Below are 22,596 nucleotides of genomic sequence, written 5' to 3'. Positions count from 1 at the left end.
AATACATACAAATAGTTTAGTGGTCCATCTCTTTGAATGATTTTCATTCCTAATTCTAGGTTGACCCAAATTCATGAATGAAATGTCAAGTAATCTTATCATTGATGCACTTCTATTTAATTTGATGTAGTCATATTATGAACAAGAGAGTGGGGATGACCTCAAGGGTTCATAACCTTAAACCATTAGATGTACATAACATAATAACACAAGAAACAAAATTATGTCTAGTCAAATGGAAAAATTTTCTACTATTTAGGAGTCGCATGATCATTTGTCATTTCAGGGACAGGGAGCGGCTAGGGAGATTGGAACCCCCCCCTGGAATTTGCAGAGTTATTTAAATAGGACTATATACTGATTTACAGAAGCAAATAAAAAATGACTTTGGATGCCCTCCCCCTTTAAAAACATGGACCCCACCATCATTGTTTTTATTTTGTTTGTTTGTTTGTTTTTTTTTTATTTTGCTAACGATAACAGTCGAATCGTAAAAATCGTTTCGCCTATGTGCCACTATGTTAAACCGCTTTAATTTAAGATATGTTTACTGGTATGCTGGTTGTGTAAATAACACATTCCGAATAAAGTACATATTCTGAAGGGATTATTTTACCATATTTTATCTAAAAAATAAATATCAACTCGTCATGTGAGACGAAAGTACGGCATCAAGTTTCTTATTTTGCACCGGAAACATGAAAATATGAAGGTTGCCATTACGAATCAAGCCACCTAGCGGTACACGAATTTTTCGATTTTCATCCTAAAAGAAAGAAGCATTGTACGTACAACTCATCTCAGGTTGAAGATAAGAAACTTCTCGAATAAAAGAGTTCATCCGGTGACAGAAGAGCCCAGCAATTTCAAATGTAAGCACTAATGAAAAATAGGATTCAGACAAAATTTATATTATAAATTAATTATGCAATACGAATAAAATGGCATACATTATTTATATAGAATAGACATCCCTGAATCGAATATCATTTGTTACTCATCATATTATGCCTGCGCAAAAGAGCGCTTTTCATCTGATTCTTACGAAGCGACAATTTTTCGGAAGAAGTTATCCCCCTTAGTCACTCTTCAATGTTCAGGGAAACAGAGGAAATTCTACCTGTTTCCAAATAATGATTTTAAAGTGAAGTTTTAATTAATTAATTATCAAAAAAGGTTAAATTTGATCACAGATTATAATAAATCACATCAAATTTAATCTTTTTCTTGGGGGGGGGGGATTAAAAAAAAAGAATATATTTTCGCCGCTAATTTTATAAGTGTACAGATCCTTTGCCAGAAACTAGAGAAAGTGAACATGGTGAAATATACCATATTGTCAATGGAAAAATGGTTATGAAAATTCCATTTTAACTGTTAGATTACAATCAGCCCTTCTCACAGTTACTATAATAATTATTTAGTGAATGTCACTGTGATGTACCCAGCCACAGGACTGTCAGAAACTGAGGGATATTGAATAAAAGGCAATCGAAAGTATTTTGTTTTTTCTTTATTTTTTCAATGTCAGATTTATTGGATGAATATAAATTCACTTTACAACTTCATTCCTTGACTAACATAAAAACCTTATAATTTTTATATTTTTACATATCTTAACAACCTGGAAATACAGAATGAAGTATTATTTACATATATAACTAGCTGAATCCATGTACATGTATATGCTTAATAGCATAGTGCCCTTGTTGAATATAGATTTCTCTTCAGAAGCATTTTATATTTTATTCATTAATACTTCTGATTTTAGCTCACAACAACACTATAAAAATCCTAACAGTATCTCTCCCTCTCTCTTTCCACAGGTATCCTTTTTTAGTACAGCATTGCATACATTGGAAATGAAGCTGTGTTCACCTGTAAAAACTACTATAGAAGATTGGCAAAAGAAAATCTTTAAAAAACTGTTTCAAAAGAATAAAATTATTTCAAAGGTTTATTGCTTTGCTTTTAAACTAAAGAGAATGTGTTTTATTCTTCGACACAAACCTCAGTTTTATCCTGTTCTCTAGGCTATATTATGTTTCATAAATTATAAAATTTTGACTTCAATAAAGTTTGACGGTAGGTGTCTTTTATATGCCGTAACTTTTTAACCACTCAAGAGATTAAAATAATTTTTTCACCATGAAGCTGCATTTAAAAGAACCTTTCTAATGATATAAAACATGTAGTTATCAACTTCCTATTAAAAAATCACCTGTTTTCATTAATTTTGCTCCTCAGGAAATTCTGGGCTGGAATTTTTTTGGACCGAGGTGTGGACCCCCCTCCCCCCCGGAAAAAAATTCCCGGATCTATGCCTGTAACTGAATGTAATGTCGACAACGGGAGATAACTCTTCAGAATGTGAAATTCGTCTATTGTGGCATCGATGATCCACTCTCTACGATCGGTTCATACATTCAGTGTCTGAGAGAGAAACGAACGACAACTCTGCATAGGAGATTGCCGATGATCTTCGATCCTTTTTAAACTTTAACCTAACCATTTGCATTTTGGTTTATTTTACCCCAATCTATACTTAAACTTGTACTTACCGACTGTCATAGGTCCTGTCAACTTCATGAAATATAATCCAATTAAAACACAAAATGAATTAATTTCCACTCATATACATGTAACACTGCACCATGTCACATGGCATGTGCAATCTAAAAATGATAATGGTAAAACTAGTACTAGTACTGGTAGGGTGACGCAAGCCCAATGTGATGTAGAAATTTTCAAAAAGGTGTTCACATACATGTACAGTACAAGAACAAATTTTAAATTATCATAACAAACGATGTTTTAACATAACTTTGCCATCTAGGCCTATTTCCAAAAACAGGCAAATTGTGTGTGTGTGTATTTGGGGGGGGGGGGGACACATATAAATTGATTGGGTATGGCTTTTCAAGGAGGTTTTTGCCTAATCAAATACTAAAAAAAGTTTGCACATTTTGATAAATTCATCAAAAACGCTTTGTACTAAAATAATATTATTTGTTGTTGAGAAGATAAATTTAATTTAAAAAGTTCCAATTATGGGCCAAAAATTTATATCCCCCCCCCCTTTTTATTAAAACCTAATTTACAACATTAATTAAATTCTGATATTTCAGACTGGTAATGAATTAAGTATATGAAATGCGTATAAGAGGTTCATGGGTCACATGGTCACCTGAGCATTTTATGCTCGATTTGACGAATACATGTACTGTGTAAATTATAGAATTATTTGGACTTTTTCCTTGGTAAGCCCAATATGAAGGAGTGTGCATTTAGAGGCAAACACCTTAGTGCGGATATTACTGTCTCATGACAGCATCTAGTTCTATGAAGTTAACAGTAATTCTATAAGTAACGAATGCGAAAGGGTTTTTATACCCCAGTGCTTGTATACATGTACATGAAGGAGATAGGAAAACTTATATGGCGTATGCTTATTGACGAATCTTGTTCAGCTTCAAAATTTACTTGCAACATAACAAGACTTGATAATTTGACTGATTGATTGCGTGTTGTCCCTTTCAAGAATTTTTCACTCACATAGAGACGTCACCCTATGCCGGAGAAGGGCTAATAATTTAGACCTATACTCGGCACACAGGGCCATTGAACAGTGAGTGTTCTTTGATCGTTCTAACGCATACCGTAACATACCGGGAGCTCAGTTTTTCAGGTCTTATCCGAAAGACCCGTGACTTTCACTTCTAGTGCCGGGAACATTCACTACCTATGTTAACGTCTTAGGTTTGACGCGGCACAGCGAACGAGAATCGAACCCGGGGCTCCCAATCACGAAGCGAGCGCCCTACTACTATAGCTACCGTGACCTAATAAAATTTTGAAAAGCAAAGAAAGAAATAGTAGACATGAAACATACAAGTACCATACTTTTATATATGCAGATTTTATGGTTATAAAAATTAAATGATTAAACATCGGTAACACAACACACTGCAACATTATACAACAAGCGTATTCATCCATAAACACAAAAGAGGACAACAAAAGATAAATTATGATATGTTTTCCTCCTTCGTTGAAAGGTGTTAAAAATACAAATACACAAAAGATTTAGTGTATTTAAATAATAACAATCCTCGGGGAAAGTCTTGGTTTTACGATTACGTACAATTCATTGAGGATGAAACTGTTATTGGGTAAGAATTTGATAGATAACAGTGATTTTAAATGCCATCATAACAAACACTGCAAGCATTTTATGTATTCTAAACCTTTTTTTTTAGGAAAACAGTACACGCATATTAACGGTTTTCGCAATTAGAAGGACATTTTTACGTCTCAATTTTGGTCAGCTGAAGCTTTTCGTTTTCTTTTAAGGTATTCAATGTAGAATGTAGGGATATTGATAAATTTTGAATCATTTCAAACTAGTTAAATATGTATTGCTACATAACGATGAAAGTGAAATGTTTTGTTTGTTTGTATGTTGTTTAACGTCCCTCTCGAGAATTTTTCACTCATATGGAGACGCCACCACTTGCCGGTGGAGAGCCGTAAATTTTGTCCTATACTCGGCACTTACGGCCATTGAGCAGTGAGGGATCTTTTTCGTGCCAGCACCTACTGCGACACGGGACTTCTGTTTATACGGTCTCATCCGAAGGACCGGTCTCCACGTCCCACAGTGGGATTCGAACCCGCGACGTAAGGATCAACTCCTTACTCCGCGACTCTAGAGCAGACGCTCTAACCACTGCGCCACGCGGGCGACATGAAGGTGAAATGAACCAAATTCAGACTGATTACATATAAAAAGCCGGCCATTTTGCACCTTAAACGTTTTGAAGGTTTATCTCCCCTTGCTAAAAAGAAGACAATTATATATATATATATGTATATATATATATATATATATATATATATATATATATATATATATATATATATATATATATATATATATATATATATATATATTGTATCTGTGGTAAATGAAAAATTTTATTTCATATTTTATTAAAGATAGCTGCAGGTCTGTAGCTCGCTGGTCAGAAAAAAGATAGGGGTGGACGACCAGAGAGCTACAGTGCCACCCATTGAAAAAAGTGTATATTTATTGCACACAAAAAATTGCGCTGTTTGTCGATTTATTTCTCCGTATATTTAAATTGCAATCTCAAAATAGAACTATCCATGTGTTCCTTATATATTCTTTCAATATTTCCACATCAAAACATTTGCTATAACCATTGTTAATAGCCCTCTTTGGCCTGAAATTGAGACTATCCAAAATTTTGTCTATACTGCCATTTTAGGTGGCAAGACAATTCGGCTCAACACGCAGTTGATAAAGGTCTAAGGAATTTTTTTTTGAAGTCGAGCGTTGTTGCAGTTGAGGTAAGAATTTGGTTAAATAAATCCAGAACAAAGTGCAACTTTTTGCGCGCAATAAATATACAGTTTTTCCTATGGAAGACGCTGTAGCCCTCCGGTCTGTCAATATATATATTTTTTTAGGAGAGCTACAGTTTTTCAGCTATATTAAAGAGAGATTTTATGCATATTTTCACCGAGAGATTTGTATGAAAATCAAATAGCTTTTTACTATACCTTAATAACACGTGCGCTGTCCATAGACTTCGGTTAAAATTGAAGGTGCAATTAATTGGACAATCATCAATATTTTTTTAATTCCTTTGGTGGAGTGTTTTTTTTTTAATTTTTGAAAACACCTTCAAAATGCTATCATCATTTAAAATACATGTATCCGTTTATTTATTTATTAGGTACAAAATATGGTCGTTACACATACAACATTAAATACCCTATTTGCTTGCACGTTTCTATAAAGGAAAAGCAAATAAAGACAGGGTTTACTAACGACCTATTTTGGCCCTGTGAATTTCTAAAAAATTAAAATTGCTCCATTTTAGTTGAAAATACACCAAATTCACTTGGAAACCTGCATATCTATTAAAAATGAGTTAATTTTCTCGCTAGTCCATGTATTATGACATCATTAATAATGTCATAATCTTCAAAATCTGAAAATGTCTTCAAAAATGGCCAAAAGTTTAAGTATTTTTCAATATTTAGCATAGACCCCAACCTCTGATCCAAAATGTTTAATTATATATATGTAATGACAGAACTGTTTCAGAAGATTATAATCAAAATTTTATTATTTTGAATCGAAGGGGTTCATATTTTAATTCTTTGCCGAAGGTACTCTAATACACCCTTTTTCAATACCTGGACTCTCAAGGGAAACTTTTTTATAGGGAGGGAAAGCACTAAGTCTCTACTAAATATTGAGGTATGAAATGGAACATCGGGACTTGGTCAGTTATATTGGTATATGGGCGGGGCCATTTTATTGATATAGTGAACCTAGCTCTTTCTGACTTCAAAACGTGTTTGTGTATTTTTTGCTAACATACATGTATATAATACTTTTTCTTCTTCACTGTCCAGTACATGTATAAATCCCAATTCTTAAAACAACGAAAGATATTTTTACTCTCTTTATAACACAGCTGATAAGAAAACGCCATTTGCAATTACAAGTTCTTCTCTGTGATCATTAAGCTATCTTCTTTTCTAAGGAAAAAAGGATTAACTGATCAAATATAAATAAAAGTTAAGTCATTTACACACAGCTAACAAATCTTTCATTTTATGTATACACTGTTTTCATCATACTCTTGGCTTTAGACGACAGATTTTGATGATAATATTTGATATTAATATTCAGTGTATTTTTCGTCGTTGAAATCAATGGATAATTTCAACTTCTTATAAACATAGACTAAACCTTGTCATGGGGCAGAAATACACAAAAGAAAGTACAGAAAGTTTCAAAACATACATTAAGAACACCATAACGTGTATTGTTTTTCTCAATTTAAATGAAAATCATTACCCTATTGTATAACAAATTTTATGCTTAAATTTATTTTTTTTCCAATCGCATTTGCGTTATTTAATCTCAAAACGGCTCTTACGTCTAAATTTTAAGCTGATGAAATATTTAATTACCGATACCGATTACATCAGTAGTGTAGTTGTTTGCGATTACAAACACTCTCTTTAGTGTTTTTCTAATACCCCATTCATACGACACGATTTGCATACTTCAGTATATTTTACACATATGTAAATTTACTTACATGTGCAATTTTTGTCGTATGAACTGATTTGCTCATATGCAAATTCTGCACAGTTATGTAAATTTGCACCTGGTCAGGACAAGGTGCAAATTAACTTTTGCATACACTTTGTCGCAAATTGCTTGCTCCAGTGTGTAAATTTTGTCGTATGAACATGCAGCAAATTTACTTATGTAAGTTTTTCGTCTTGTGTATTGCATCAATTTCCATTTTAAGCATTGTTACTGTTGTGTATGCATTGGCGTGTAAAATATCAGTCGGTAAGATGGTGGCTAGAAAGCAAAGCTCTAAAAATGCGGATTTTCAGTGGCCATTCTTGCTCTACTGAAACTACAGTTCAGAGTGAATTTAGTTTGTTTAAGGGTATATCTGTTGGTGTATGGCTTCAAAAGCCAAGTCTTCAAAGGCTACGCTGGGTCGCCGAGAAGAACTACTTTCTAGCATTGTACTTTCTCCAAATTGCTTTCTCCACTGGAAACAAGGAGCCATTATCTCCTCTGAAATAAATTTTTGAATTTGCAAAAAAGCGGGTATCATGAACCTTTCCTGCCAAACCGATTTTTATGTCTCTAAAGGTATAGCTGTGGTCGCAAACATCCTGCAAATTCAATGAGTAGAACCCCATCCTGTTCAAGTAGTCTCCATGTGAAAACTTAGGAGTAATTAAAGGAATATGTGTGCATCAATCGCCTCACCACAGTTTAGCCCTTGATGACTTTCTTCATCCTTTTTCAGTTTTTAAACCGAGGCAGGCTACTGACAGATAAGTTGATGTTACGGGGATGTCAACAACCTTGTTTAAAGTCAGCATTTCGTAAATAGATAGTTTTCGTATGAAGTATTTTCCATTCGAAATATTTCACTTGGCCACCATCTTGGGGGTCAAACTAGTAAATTTTCCTCTTTGACCAACCAATTTTAAACTTGTATGGCAGAAATATAAGGGCAAAAATCTTTAAATGACTAAACTCATGAATTAAAGGAACCTTTTGTTAACATGTATTCGTAAGAAAAACTGTTTTCTTAAATTGCATCATTGTCCAGTATGACAAATTTAAATTGGTTGAATCATGAAGGAATCTGGGCTTGTTGATGTCCAATATGGAGACTGACGGAAAATAACTCTATGGGGGCTATAATGACAATAATGATATTGTTAGCAAATATAACCAATCTCAGGGTCGTGTTTTGGCTGACTTGTTTCACACCAATTGTTAGGACTTTATTTTTCACTAATTTGACTATGGAATATTCCGTCTACCTGATCATTACATTGGTCTCATGGCGGGTGTGACCAGTCGACAAGGGATGCTTACTCCTCCCAGGCACCTGATCCCACCTCTGGAATTACCAGGGGGTCTGTGTGTATTCCCTCTTTACATATTTGTATTGTTTAAAGATTTTAAGATCGATCACAGTTTGTTATCTTCACCATTTTCATTCTCCTACTGGAAAATACACATTCTTCAAGCAGATGTTCCATTATGGCCTAGCAAACTTGTCGTTTGCAATCAAACACGGTAGATTTCCCAACACCAAAAAGATTTCAAATCGTCCTTTATACCGCTGAAGACACTAACAAGTAGAAGGTTACAGCCACCTTTCTCTTCACATCCAAGGGCTCTTCTACAGTCTTTGGGTCGGGATCAAAGCATTTTCCAACTTTTCACAAAGTTTTAAGAAATTTTCCTTCATTTTTCGAACTCATACCAATCTTCATACTTAAAGTTGTTAACGGTTCGGTCTGCCAATCAGTGGATATGGTTTTTCTTCTAGATTCCTTCTGGAACATCCAAAAGTTAGTCCTCTACCCAAATAGTAAGGAAATACCCCTTTTCTGTGAAAATTCACAATTCTGAATCTGTCCATCTCGTTTTTTTTATATGACAATATGAGGGTTTACTTACAGTACATAAAACTCGTCTGAACGCAGAGCAAATTAACTTTTACTTATGTGTGTAAATTAACTCATGTGTAAATTTGCACACATAAGCAAATTTTCGTCGTATGAATGGGGTATAAGCTTAAAAAAATGATATACTAGCTGTACCAGGTGTGGCAGAGGTGTGCTTATAACGCATTTTATGAAAGGCTCGTAATTTATGCATGTAAAAATATTTGAATACGCCATATACCCTGATAAATCGCTCTTTCCTTTGAGTTTTGCATTCTTGCATTACATACAGGAAATTATAATTAACAAAGACGTTTAATAGAGGGTGGAAATGTATTTTTATGCCTCTATTTACTTAAACGGGAAGAAAATGTCAACTCAAAAAAGATACACTTTTTTTATTTACAATTCCTCGGAATATAAAGAAATACTAAACGCTCTTCAGTGGTGCATTTGAAAGTGTTTGAAGTTTTTAATTTGATATATTTCCAAATATTGTAAACTTAAACAAAACTATACATTCGCAATCTTTTTTCTTAAATAAATATACATAACAGCAAACATGTTCATTTCTTTATAAATGTAAGAGGGGTTCTCCGAGGTCATACCGATACCCATTCACACGGCTCTGTGATATCCACATGATTGTAAACAATGATTTATATCAAGTTAATTGAATTAAAATCAAATACAAAACTTTAATACATATTATAATGGTGCGTGCAAACAATTGAGTAATTTGCGTTAGCGAGTTATGAAAAAGTGTTTGTACACACAAAAAAAGACGTTCTTCCTATCAAGATTGAATTTTCCATTACGCACCTTAACTGCACTGCGTATCTTTCATTACATTCGTTTTAAAAGAATCAAAGGTTTATGTAAAAAAAAAAAATATGTCGAAGAATATATACATATATCCCAATTTGCAGATTCATGTTTGAGATGAACAACTTTAGTAACACATTTTTAGGTCACAGCTTGTTATAAAGAACAAGACGTTGCTGTAAAATGTCTTTTCTAATACTTTCTTCAATGTAACATAAGAAAGTAAAAAAAAAACTAAAATATTTACTAGGAAATGAACTTAGTTGATACAAGATTAAATCTACTGATCTGATCACGTGACAAACCAAGTTCATATCCCAGTGAACTTTATAATGTTCTCTATCTTTATACAATTTAATATTTTGATTATTGTTTTATTATATTTTAAAGATTGCTCTACGAATATTCCGATCGGAGCAGCAATAGCAATGGCAGGTTCTGGTGGAATTTTTATTGGAGTGTTAATCAGTGTGACAGTGTTTGTCCTCATTCATAGAAGAAATTTGTTAACCTCTAGTAAGAGGTATGAATGCATTTATACCCTTAATTAAGTAGTTTCATATTCATTTATAGGAAATTAACTCTTTTTACAGTGTTATTCGTCAAATAATAGCCAATGCACCTCAAGGTCCTATTTCGGAGATTAAAACATAGTCTGAGTTGCATAATAGAGAAACAGCACATACAAACTACTCATACATACTGTATAAGAGGTATTAATTACGCAAAACCATTCTATATTTAAAACATGTTCTGATATAAATTTGCTGTCGATTTGTCCTTTTGATAAATGTTCGTAGTTTTCCCAGGATTCTGCACTCCATTTTTTAAAACTTAGACCATTTTTTTTTTATTAAATGGCTCACAGGATTTTTTTTCCTTCAAAATTGTGTGGATTGATTTTATGTTGTTTTACGTCCCATTTGAGAAATTTTCACTTACACAGAGACGTTATCATATATCTATGAAGGGCCTCAAATTAAGACCTATACTCGGCGCTCGGGGTTCTTTAAGGACCCATAACTTTCACTCCTAGTGGGCGCTTGGCGAGAGAACAGCAACTACCTACATGTATGTTTATCTCTTCGGTTTGACCCAGGCATCCCGATCACGAAGATAACAGACAGAACAGGTCAAAAACTATTATATTGAAAAAAATTTGTGGAGTGGATAACCAAAAAAAAAAAATTTATGCTGTGGCCTTAATATTAAAAACAAAATTGAAAAGGTGTTGGTTTTTTTGTTATTAAATTAAAATTGCTACATATCGGTATATGACAAATGTGAAACAATATTTTACAAGTAGAAAGAAATATCAAGAAAATCTCAGTATTATATTGCCAATTTACATCTTTTGAAATGACTGAAAGAAACTGCAATCAAAAGCAAGAAGGACAACTTGTATCCTTATTCCAAAAAATGACAAATGATTTTTTTCTTCAGAAAAGCCACTGTATCGAGCTATGCTAAATGTGTAAAAGAAGCAAATTCTCAAGATTGCACCGTAAAGAAAGTAAGTTGAAAAAATTCTTTATTCACTGTATGTAAATAGTATTTTTATTATTCAAAGTAATATTTTTGGGCAAAAAAAAGATTACCTTTCTATTGTACATTAGTAACACAGATCCACTTCTTTTATTCCAAAGAAAAACCATTTTGAAGAAAAACCGGAAGTAAAGTACGAGGAAATTCATATTGATGGATACTTATCTCCTCTTAAAGCAGTACTAAACGAGAAGAAAGACGAAACCTTTAAGTGCACAGGAAAGCCAGATGAAGAATACGAGAAAAATTATCGGGGTACATACTTAACCCCCGTTGCAGAAACACAAGACGACAAGAAAGACAACACCTTTAAGTTCAAAGGCAAACAGGAAGGAGAATGCAAAAAAAGTAATCGTAATACATACTTATCTCTTAATGAAGCGACGTTTGAAGAAAACATAAGCTGTTCGACATTCGATCATTACAATGTTCTACAAGACGATGCTTGCAGTCATTTAGACGTGTAACAGATTAATTGAAGAGGAAGAGAAAAGAACTGAGAGTCATAAACAGCGAAAGTGTCAGTTTTAAGGTTTATTAACATTGCATAATAACATTATGTTCTAATAGCAAAACTGTCATGAATCACTATAAGGTCCTCCCCATGGTTACGCTTGTATGAGTGGCCCAATCTCCAAGGTTTCGCCCTAAGAAGCTTCTTTTTTAAAGAATGCTAGTATACTTTTACTTTAATGTTACACAACTTTTACATGTAATCTATAAATATATTCTAATAAATTTTGCTTTTATTGAATTCCATTCATAATTCATACTTTTCACTCAAAAAATCGTTCCGTAAACCCCGTCTCCCTGGCAACCAAGATACCTGTGCGCAAATTATTGATATGTGGATTCCTCTTTGGATTCTCTAGACTTTTTAAAATCCTTTGTTTTCTTTAATATTTCAGATAAGCTTGAAACTAAAAATTTAAATGTTTCTTGATTTCAGTTTTTCCTTCAGTAACGACATAAATCTCATTAATTTTCTATAGCATCACAGATGATACCTCTTAAATACTTTTCATCTAAGTTCCTTTTGTAAGCTAATCCTGTTCGTCATAGTCCGCATATTCCGCTTGTCTGAAATGACAGAACCTGTTTAACAAATTTTCATTCGTAGCATCTGTGGACAAAAGTAATCTAAAACGTTCGAAAAACTTTGAACAAATGTTACACTTAAAATATTTGTTGCTCATTCTAGCCAACTACATTATAATAATAAAACTATAGAATTGGAACAAGAATATGAATAAATCACTGAACGAATTGTTTTACACTCTAAGCTAGTACTTTAATAAAAAATGAAAAATACAATTTGGGAATATCTAAAAATTTCACAATCATTGTGGATGTTTCTTCATTTTTACCGACACTATATATTCTTTTACGAAATTCAGAAGTACGTAGAAAATTCAAAAGTTCAAAACTCAGCATATGAATAATTTAAAGCTTGGACACGCATGGAATATGTTAATGTTATATTCCTATGGATGATAAAATGATAAGTTCTTCAACACTGCAACATAAGGATTATTTTCGTTAAATGATGAATGAGATTAAGGAAAGATGCAGAGAAATTGAAATGTTAAAAAATAAAAAAGTTAAACTTTGCAACTTAACGCTTCATATTAAAAATGCAACCTGGGAATAGTTAAAGGTTGGTAAAAAAATTTTTGATTGCATTTCTGATATGACAATTAAAAATCACATATGTAAAAATCAGAAGGAAATAAGTTCGAATCCCCCTGTAAGACATGGAGACCGGTCCTTCGAATGGGTGCTAGTCACTGCGCCCCAAAACCAGAACGCCCCATGCATGAGCGCCCCAAACATTTTTACCGGCGCCCAAGTACAAATATGAGCGCCCCAAATTTAAATCACGAGCGCCCCAAACTTAATTCACAAGCGCCCCAAATAAGCATTTCGAGCGCCCCAAGGCTTATCAACTAGTAAAGAAATAAATTATTGGCTTTTGTTACATTTCGATGTTATAAAAAAAATATTGATATGAACAATTCACGAGCGCCCCAAATTATATATATCATATAATTAGAACCGAGATACAAAATGTGAAAACGTGCTAGATAGTACTTCATGAATTTCGGAACCATATATAGGTTCGTACTGGAACAAGTTTTTAACAATAAAATAATAAAGCAACACGTATTGAACGCTGTTGAATTATTTATAAAAATGGACTTACCACTTTCTTGCAATGAAGACGCGTCATCTCTCAAACGATCCAAAAGAAATGAACAGTCAGTCGACAATTTTTTTTCATCAGAATGTGGTAAAAATAATTATGAGATTATAATTGAGCGGGCTCCTTTATGTGGGATAAAGACGGTGCTCAGACTTTGAAACTATCGTCTTTAATTACACAAATAATTAAAAAGTTAATAATTTAAAAGAATATTACACAAGTGTTCTTTGAAGAAGGAAGATCAAACAAAAGAATATTTTGTACAGTTGTATGCAACTAAACATAAGTCAATTTCAACATAGATTCAAATGAAATATTAAAAAAAAATAAAATATAACCAATGAAGTACTTATGTATAAAATTATCACATAATGAGCACCTGTGTACCTGTGTTAGATCGGACGATATTATTCGGGGCGCTCGAAATGCTAATTTGGGGCGCTCGTGAAGTAAGTTTGGGGCGCTCGTGATTTAAATTTGGGGCGCTCATATTTGTATTTGGGCGCCGGTAAAAATGTTTGGGGCGCTCATGCATGGGGCGTTCTGGTTTTGGGGCGAAATGACAGTAACCCCTTCGAATGAGACCGGATAAACCGAGGTCCCATGTCGCAGTAGGTGCTGGCACGAAAAAGATCCCTCACTGCTCAATGGCCTTGAGAGCCGAGTATAAGTCAAAATTTACAGCTCTCAAGCGGTGGCGTCTCCATATGAGTGAAAAATGCTTGAGAGTGACGTTAACAACAAACAAACAAACAGAAGGGAATAACTAGCAATGGTTGTGTATCTTAGACAAAACTCAGTCAAGACTTGTCAAAATTGTAACCTTTACAAAAATTGTTGTTATATATGTGCAACAATATTATAACAAGAGAAGAAAGAAGACAGCAGTGGTGAAGTTTAAAAGAAATCTAACACTAGTCAACACTATTGAAAATACAGCACAAATAAAAATCACTACAGTTATATGTATTATTAGAAAGTCTTCCATTTCATCTGGAGTGTTTAAAGAGGTTAGTTCCTGAGCTTTTGAGCAGATTTTTGTCTTGAGTTCTATTTAAAAATACATGTATCTGCAAAATGCTTTAGTTCTTACAAATTATTTGGATTCAACAATGCTAAAAATCTATATTCAATATTAAATTCAATACTGAAAACATTAAGTGAGGAACTATATTTTGTAGTGGAAGGGTTTTTTTTTTAGAAGAAAACTGATAAATCTTGTTTTGTATTGGTTGAAGAGGCCAGACCAGTTATCCAAAAGTGTAAATCTAAGGAGAAGAAATTAAGGATGAGAGAAAACTTGTAAACCAAAAGAACAAATTGTTCATGGAAAATTCAGTGTTATTTAAGAGATGTATTGACGAAACTGGTGAAATCAAGCAAATTATACTCCCAGAAATTCTGAAAAACAAAGTGTTGGAAAGTGTGCATGGCCGCGCAGGACACCAAGGTTTGGAAAGAACATTGGCATTACTACAGAGAAAGGTGTTTCTGGATGCGAATGACTCAGGATGTCCTTATTTTTTCATTATTTTGCTAATTAAAAGGCTTATAGGTTTTTAAGTTATAATATGAATGTTACAACTATATTGAAGTGTGTGTGCAGCACCATGAACTATTTTATATTATTGTTTTTATGATTAGGTGCTGGATTTCAATGAGTTAGTACATGAGTATGATATATTAAAAAATCTCCGAGTATATTGTCTTTGGTAAGAACATGCATTACATATTTTAGATACGGGTATTATTTTTAATACTTTTATTTTGTTAATGAAGCTATTGGTTATATAGTATGTTTGAAAAATATTTTTGATCTACCAAGCTAAAAAAGAAATTTATTTTTAGTACAATTTTTATGAGTTTTATCTGTAAAGCCCTATGAATCTATCCAGTTAAAATTAAGAGTTATTGTCCTTTCTTCAGAGTGCAGTACTGTATATATTTATCAGAAGGGAAAGAATAATGTTGAACATTATTTTAAACTATTATATTTCTTGTACTATATGACTTTTTGTGTTTGTAATTACTTGCTTTGCAGATTTACATGTGTTTATAATATAATTTCAATATAAGGGCAAGATGGTGACCATGTAAATAAACAATTATGTGAACCTTCACAGTGACATCATTATTGGACCTGTAACAAATGAATGAATGAATTAATAAATAAATAATGAATTAATCTATTACTGAATTTGATTTTAATATAAGTAAAAAAAAAAAAAAGATACACGATATATAATGGTATGTCACTCGTCAGCTTTTGAGAAAACTGGGGTCAGTAGCACTAATTAATATCAAAATAATCAATAATTTATTTGTAAAATATAGTTGAATTAAACTAAAGAAATTGTACAACATTCATTTTCAAAACCGTTCCCAATATCGGCTAGAAATAAGATTATTGAGGAACTATTTGCAAAAAATAGTGTATATAGTATGAAAAGTCGAGAAAAAATTAACCCTGCTTTTAACCGGAAACTTGCATAATATAACCCATATCTCGAAATTAATGACCCGTACTTTTTATTTCGAAATCTTGAAATTACACAATACTTCCTACGATCAGCCTCACTATAAAAAGAAATTATATAGAGAGAATATAAATACTGAAATCCATATCATATGTCATGTCAGGGTCGATATGACATATCATTTGGTTTTGAATATGTACTATTCTGTTTATCAGATATTTAAAATATGTGTAACAGGAAACGAGAAAATGTATGGGTGGACCGGGATTCGAGTCCGGGACCCCTGCATCACTAGTCAGGTGCTCTACCGACTGATCTATTCAGGCCGATATACACGGCCCAAACCATTACGTTCCTCCCTCCTTAAATTAATTGTCTTCGCTCTCGAAGACATCGCACAAGTTTTTATTTGCCCCCGGCAGGACTTTCACCTGAAAGTCCAGGGGTGGTCAACGGCAGCAATTCTGTAACAGGAAAGAAGAAAATGTATGACTGGACCAAGATTCGAGCCTGGAACCCCTGCATCACTAGTCAGGTGCTCTACCGACTGATATCCACGGCCCAAACCGTTACATATGTATATGTGAGTTCACATATTCATTAAGAATGTTTTCTGCATGTATATAACTTAAAAAATCTTTTAGAGACAATTCCAGGCCATTTTAAAACTACTTAAATAAAGCTTTTAGTACAATAGTTAAATTATGTGTATTTTTCAATAAAAAAAGGATAATCAAAATTTATTCAATGTTACTTTCAGTTTGACATGCAATTTTTTGCATTCCGGTCTGATACGTGATATGGGTTTTCGATCGGACCGGTCTTTGATATGAGATATTGTGACGTCTCATGCATCGCACGATTTTGCGCTTTTATTCACTTCTATGTATATGATAAAAGAAAAGACTATTTAGTGTTTAAATTTTTAACACCCCAATATGATATTGTGTCAGTGTAAAAAAAAAAAAGGATGACATTTTTTATTAGACCTACGTGTATATTACATAAAATAAGATTATGTTTAAAGCCATTATCTCATATGTTAAAATATGATTGAGGTTAAAGTGATTAGTAAAAAAAGTAATAATTTAAGTGCAATGATCAAGTTTATTGTACTGTTGCTCAGTAATATTCACACTGACACCCCTACTGCGCCCCCGAATTAGAGTTATTTTATTTGAGTAGATATCTAAATTATACTTCTCCCGAACATGACAAAGAGCGCATGGCAGGTGTGACTGGTCGACAGTGGATGCTTATTCCTCCATGGCAATTGATTAATCTCTGATGCTTTTAGAGATCTGCGTTTGTTCTGCTCCCGATTTTTATTATTTCAATGGACTTTTGAGCTTGATTACTATTCGTTATCTCCATCTACGAGTGGCATACATGTACCTTATCCGTACATGTAGCAATTTTTGCCTGCTTGATGAATTGACAATTGTTTGCATTTGAATTGTGTGGTAAAAGTTATCTAAAATGTGTGTGTGAAGAGAAGTGTACAAAACCCGAAATATTTTATCTCTCAGATGAAAAGATGTGAAAATTCATGAAAAACATGTTTCGTTATGTTTTGAAAAGATCTGAATAAAATAACATTGTTGTTGGAAAAACTTCAGTTTTCTCAGGTGTTAGGGGATTGTTTGATTTCCTTTCCTTATTAACTTGTAATACTTTTTTTTCTTTTTAATTATTTACTAATGTTACTTTGGGGGCTATTAAAAAAAAAAGAAATAAAAAAGTTTTCAAAATTCTGACGAACGTTTCGAATCAATCCTGATAAAAGCAGAAATTAATAATTTTCTTTCTATAATCGTATCCATGAATTGATCAAACTTTGGGTAAAATATTTTCTTTTGGTTTTATGATTCCAATATACACAATTATCATTCATGAATATAAAAGAAAGTTTTGCAAGCTTTCTTCTCATTAGTGTTATCTTTTCTTCCTATAAACACATTAAAGCAATGATCAGCCCTCTCACAAAGACGAATGAAAACCTCTGTTTAGTAATGCCTTCCGGAAACCCAGTTATGATAACGTGTAACGTCCTGAAAGAAGCTGTTTTTTGCTGATAATAATTAGGACGGCAGAAACATTCACATGATGAATGAAAAATCTTCATTCTAAAAACTAAATATGAAAAACTTAATTTTCCGTCCCTGTCTTTCTTTTAACATATCCTGTTTTTGCAGCCACAACTATGATTACAAAGGGAATTAACGGAAAAAATTAATTTTCAAATCAAAGAATATTACTTTGTACATCCCTGGCCTTTTTTCTAGTTTTTACAATTGGACAGTATTTAGAGATAAAGGTATATTAGGATTCAATTAAAAATGATGAAAGTATGGTTTTCCATGTTTTATCAAATTGAGGAAATAAAGATAAACGAATAAGATTTTAGTCCCCGACCGGTGAAACCGGAGGGGACTATATGTTTCCTGTTAGCCTGTCCGTCTGTCCGTCCATTTGTCCTTTTTTAGCTGCCTAGCTGTTAGTTTGTCCCACTGTGTTTTCCACACTTCAATTCCAAAAGCTTGCAAATATTGAACTGAGTTTTGGGATATGAGTATACCACGATGAATAACAAATCAAATTTACATTCCGTTCCGCCTTGATGATTTTTGTTGGAATGACAGCCTTTCTAAGGGGAACCAGATTACACTTGCGGTTTGGAACTAGTTGTTTGTTAAATAATAAAATAATTGTGTAGGAACTAAAATGAGATTGAATGTAGCCCCCTGTATGTAAAAAAACTTATCACACATGTATTTCGCAGTAACAACAATTTTTCCATGAATAGGTTTATAGATTTTTATTGTTACATGTACCTCTTTGTTTTGAATAAATGTCAAAGATCAATAGCTCTAGGGCTCTTCAATATCCAAACGTATGAATCGCTTATACGATAATTTTTTCACGTTAATCAACTTTGAAAATTTAAGTAGAAAATGAAAATATTAAATAATCTTTCGTATGTTATATCACATGAAATCATTACAGAAAAACTATATTACCCGAAAACGCTTATAATTTTCATTTCATTCGATGCAACAACTGCTATAGTAAGTATTAGTCAACAGCTGAGACCTTAAATTTATATAATCTATATACATTTTCAGGTCGTAGTTGAATATATGAATCTCTATACAACAGACCATAGACTAGTGAAGATACTTATAATATTTTAATCAGTAACTAGTGCACAATCAGATCATTCAAAACCTACATTCTTTCATAAAGCATACCAGTCAAATCTTACAGAATCTACATATGTATGCATCTTTCCTTTTGCATGGACAATTCAAGAATATCATACTTTTAAAGTATAACTGGAATATACATTAAAATGAGAAAAAGGCAATTTCACAACAAATAATATTTGTAGAAAATGCATCTTTTATCGGTAAAGATATCGGTTTTACACGGGGAAAAGTAAGTTTAATCAATTATGATGTCATAATGGATCTATTATCCCCCCCCCCCAAAAAAAAAAAAACAGTCTAAGCTCATTTACTAGATCTTGACCTCAGATAGGTAGGTAATTTAATTTTTTTGAAACTTTTCAATGGACATTTAAAATTGTCTATTTCCATATTCTTTAGAAACTACATGAAAATATGATTGTAGCATGAAAACGCCAATGATTTGCTCGTCTCTATGCTTGAGAATTCGGTAAGAAAGGCTTAGATGTGGTCATGAAAAATTTTCTTTTTATAAGATTTATATGATACTGTTATATCCAATCATATGATGAGGCAATAAAGAAACTTGAATGGGAAGAGTAATTTTGAAATGTGGAGGACTAAACTTAATTGAAAATCTCAAGCTCATTATACGAAAATTTTACGTGTCTTTTCTTGTTTTTCCATACTCGCATATAAGCAGCAGATTTCAGTATACTTCAGATTTATAAATTGTATTTAAAACTCAACGCTTCTGTCAATACCAGTACCAAAAAATGAGGGTAAGAGTCCCCAGTTATCTACTCGGCAAATATTTTACCAAACCTAACTAATAATTCTTGGTTTACTTGTCTGTTCAATAACATTATGTTTAAAATTATCAATGTTTAACTTCCTTATTTAGCAACAAAATGTTTTCCCTTGAGATTATAGCTGAAAGACCAAAATAACATTTAAAAATGCACCTGCATTTTTGTAAAGTAACTTTCTTAACTCTTGCGATCAAAGTTAGATTCTTCCTTGATTGTTAATGCCCTATAATTAAATCATACTTAGTCTCTGGTGTGACATAGCAAAGGACAGAAACCAAAAATGTATACGTATTTACTAAAGTATTCACAATACAAGTTTCTCAAAGTATTTTCATCCCATTTTCAGCATTTGTAACATAAAAATGTCTTGTTTCAGTTGATTACATCTGCAGTTCTTTTTGTGTTCCTTGCTGGGGGAGTGAACCGTAATGCAATTCACATTGTTTCTGGTCAGGAATCTCATAAAATTACCTTTTCTCTATCAAGTCTTGAAAGCATTTCAAAGATGATCAACGAAGCAAACCGATGTCCCACTCAAACAGGAAGAGGTCCTTGCCCTTGGGTATGGATTCCGGATATTGATGAGAACAGAATACCAAGGGTTATTTATAAAGCACAAAAACTTAACAGAACAGAATGTGAATCGAACCAACATAACGAATGCAGACAAGAATACAAACGATTTAATGTTATGCAGTTGGCTCCAAAATGTGACGGTACTTATGATCTTCGACCAGATGTAAAGGAACTTCCTGTTGGTTTTGTATGTGGCAGAAAACCTACAGAATCTGTCGTTAACGGAGGACATGCGGATTCAATCTCTGATTTCTTTGATTAATGTAATTGTTATACATCTTAGTTTTGGCCATTCTCTATGTTGAGAAAGCTCTAGCATTAAGTCTAGTTGTTACGTTATCAGTTCTTCAATTCCAGTTATATCAAACAGTTGGCTATTTATCTAGAAGAATATGCATTCAGATTTACTGAAACTTCATTTCTGATATTGATTTATATACTTAAAAATTACCATTTTATTTACGGAAATAGAATAACAAAAAAACCATGGGGGTTTTCTATAACATTTAGCTCAAATGACATTTTGTTAACGCTTCTGTCAATACAACATTGTTAACTATAAGTTTATACATAATACAGATTAATCGACACTGTCACTAAATACATATATGATAAACAACGCACATAAGCAATTCAATTCTGTTAGTTGAATGTATAAAGAACATTCATTTTGAATTTGTTGTAAAAGCAAACTGTTGTCAATGTGCTAACCTAGATAAAATATTAACATGACGTTTTTATAATCACTTGATGTGTAATTGTATCAGTATTGCATTATTTTGGTTGTGTTTTGAAAACATCGTGTTCATTTTATTGAGCATTACATATTATAAGATATTTATACAATAATGTTGTTTTGCATCTACCATGCCTAAAAGTAGTAAGTACTAAGGTACTCACAAAAACCAAGCGTTGTATATAAGCTATTGTTAGTAAGTAATTACACATATATTTTTATCACTTATTTGTATTTAGGTGCCTCAAATAATTTCTTGTCGATCTTTCAACTACAGACCCTGAAACGTGCTACTACCCCACACGCACGCTGCACGAACGGTACACGCTCGCTACACGGTTTGCAGGAAACGCTGCACGGTTTACACGAAACGCTACATGGTTCGCACGAAACGCTACACGGTTTACACGAAACGCTTTGCATGAAAGGCTGCACGGTTTACACGAAAGCCTGCACAAAACGCTTTGTACACGTTTCTCACACGCTTTGTACACGATTCTCGCACGCTTTGGCCTCGATCTGGATTTTCTATTCGGAATCTCTCGGACTTTATTTCAATTATTAGGATAAATCAACGAGTAGTTAAGAATTACAATCATTCAGATTAAGTCAAGATTAAAACTCGCTACACTAGTACTATATCAACAGATAAAATACTCAATGTTCAGTTGTAATTAATTAATAGTTGTCATTCAGTATGTGACCCGCCCGGTGAAGTGCTTATCATAGTCAAACTTTTTTCACTAGACTCTAAATTACGCACTGAAAAAATATAATTATATTTGTAATTCATAATCTTTTACAGCATTTAATGTTTTTACAGTCATATTATGATATTAAAAAGTCGTTTCATTCCTGACTTTATTACTGACAAATAAACTCAGTTTCACAGTTATATTTGAAAAAAAAAAAATTTGATTAAATTGCGTATGATTTCTGTAAACGGATTGATTTTCTTTTCCATTATTTTAATTATTGATTGATTTATACATTTTTTTTATTTAATAAAGAAAATGATTTCATTTTATTAAATTAGGCTCTGTTTATAATTTGCAAATGTAATATGTACTCTGCATCAAACAGGAACATTGTGCAGGAAGGGGGGGGGGGTAGATTACCGAGATCTTACTGTTGTTTCTTCAAATCTGTACATGGCTAAATATAACGGGCACTTGTTTCAGTAAGTAAAAAATCG

Source organism: Saccostrea echinata, unplaced genomic scaffold, assembly GCF_033153115.1.
Source record: "Saccostrea echinata isolate AGI-Se365-2 ecotype Australia unplaced genomic scaffold, CSIRO_AGI_Sech_v1 ptg000006l, whole genome shotgun sequence".
In the NCBI taxonomy this organism is placed as follows: domain Eukaryota; kingdom Metazoa; phylum Mollusca; class Bivalvia; order Ostreida; family Ostreidae; genus Saccostrea; species Saccostrea echinata.
This window is presented reverse-complemented; position numbering follows the sequence as displayed.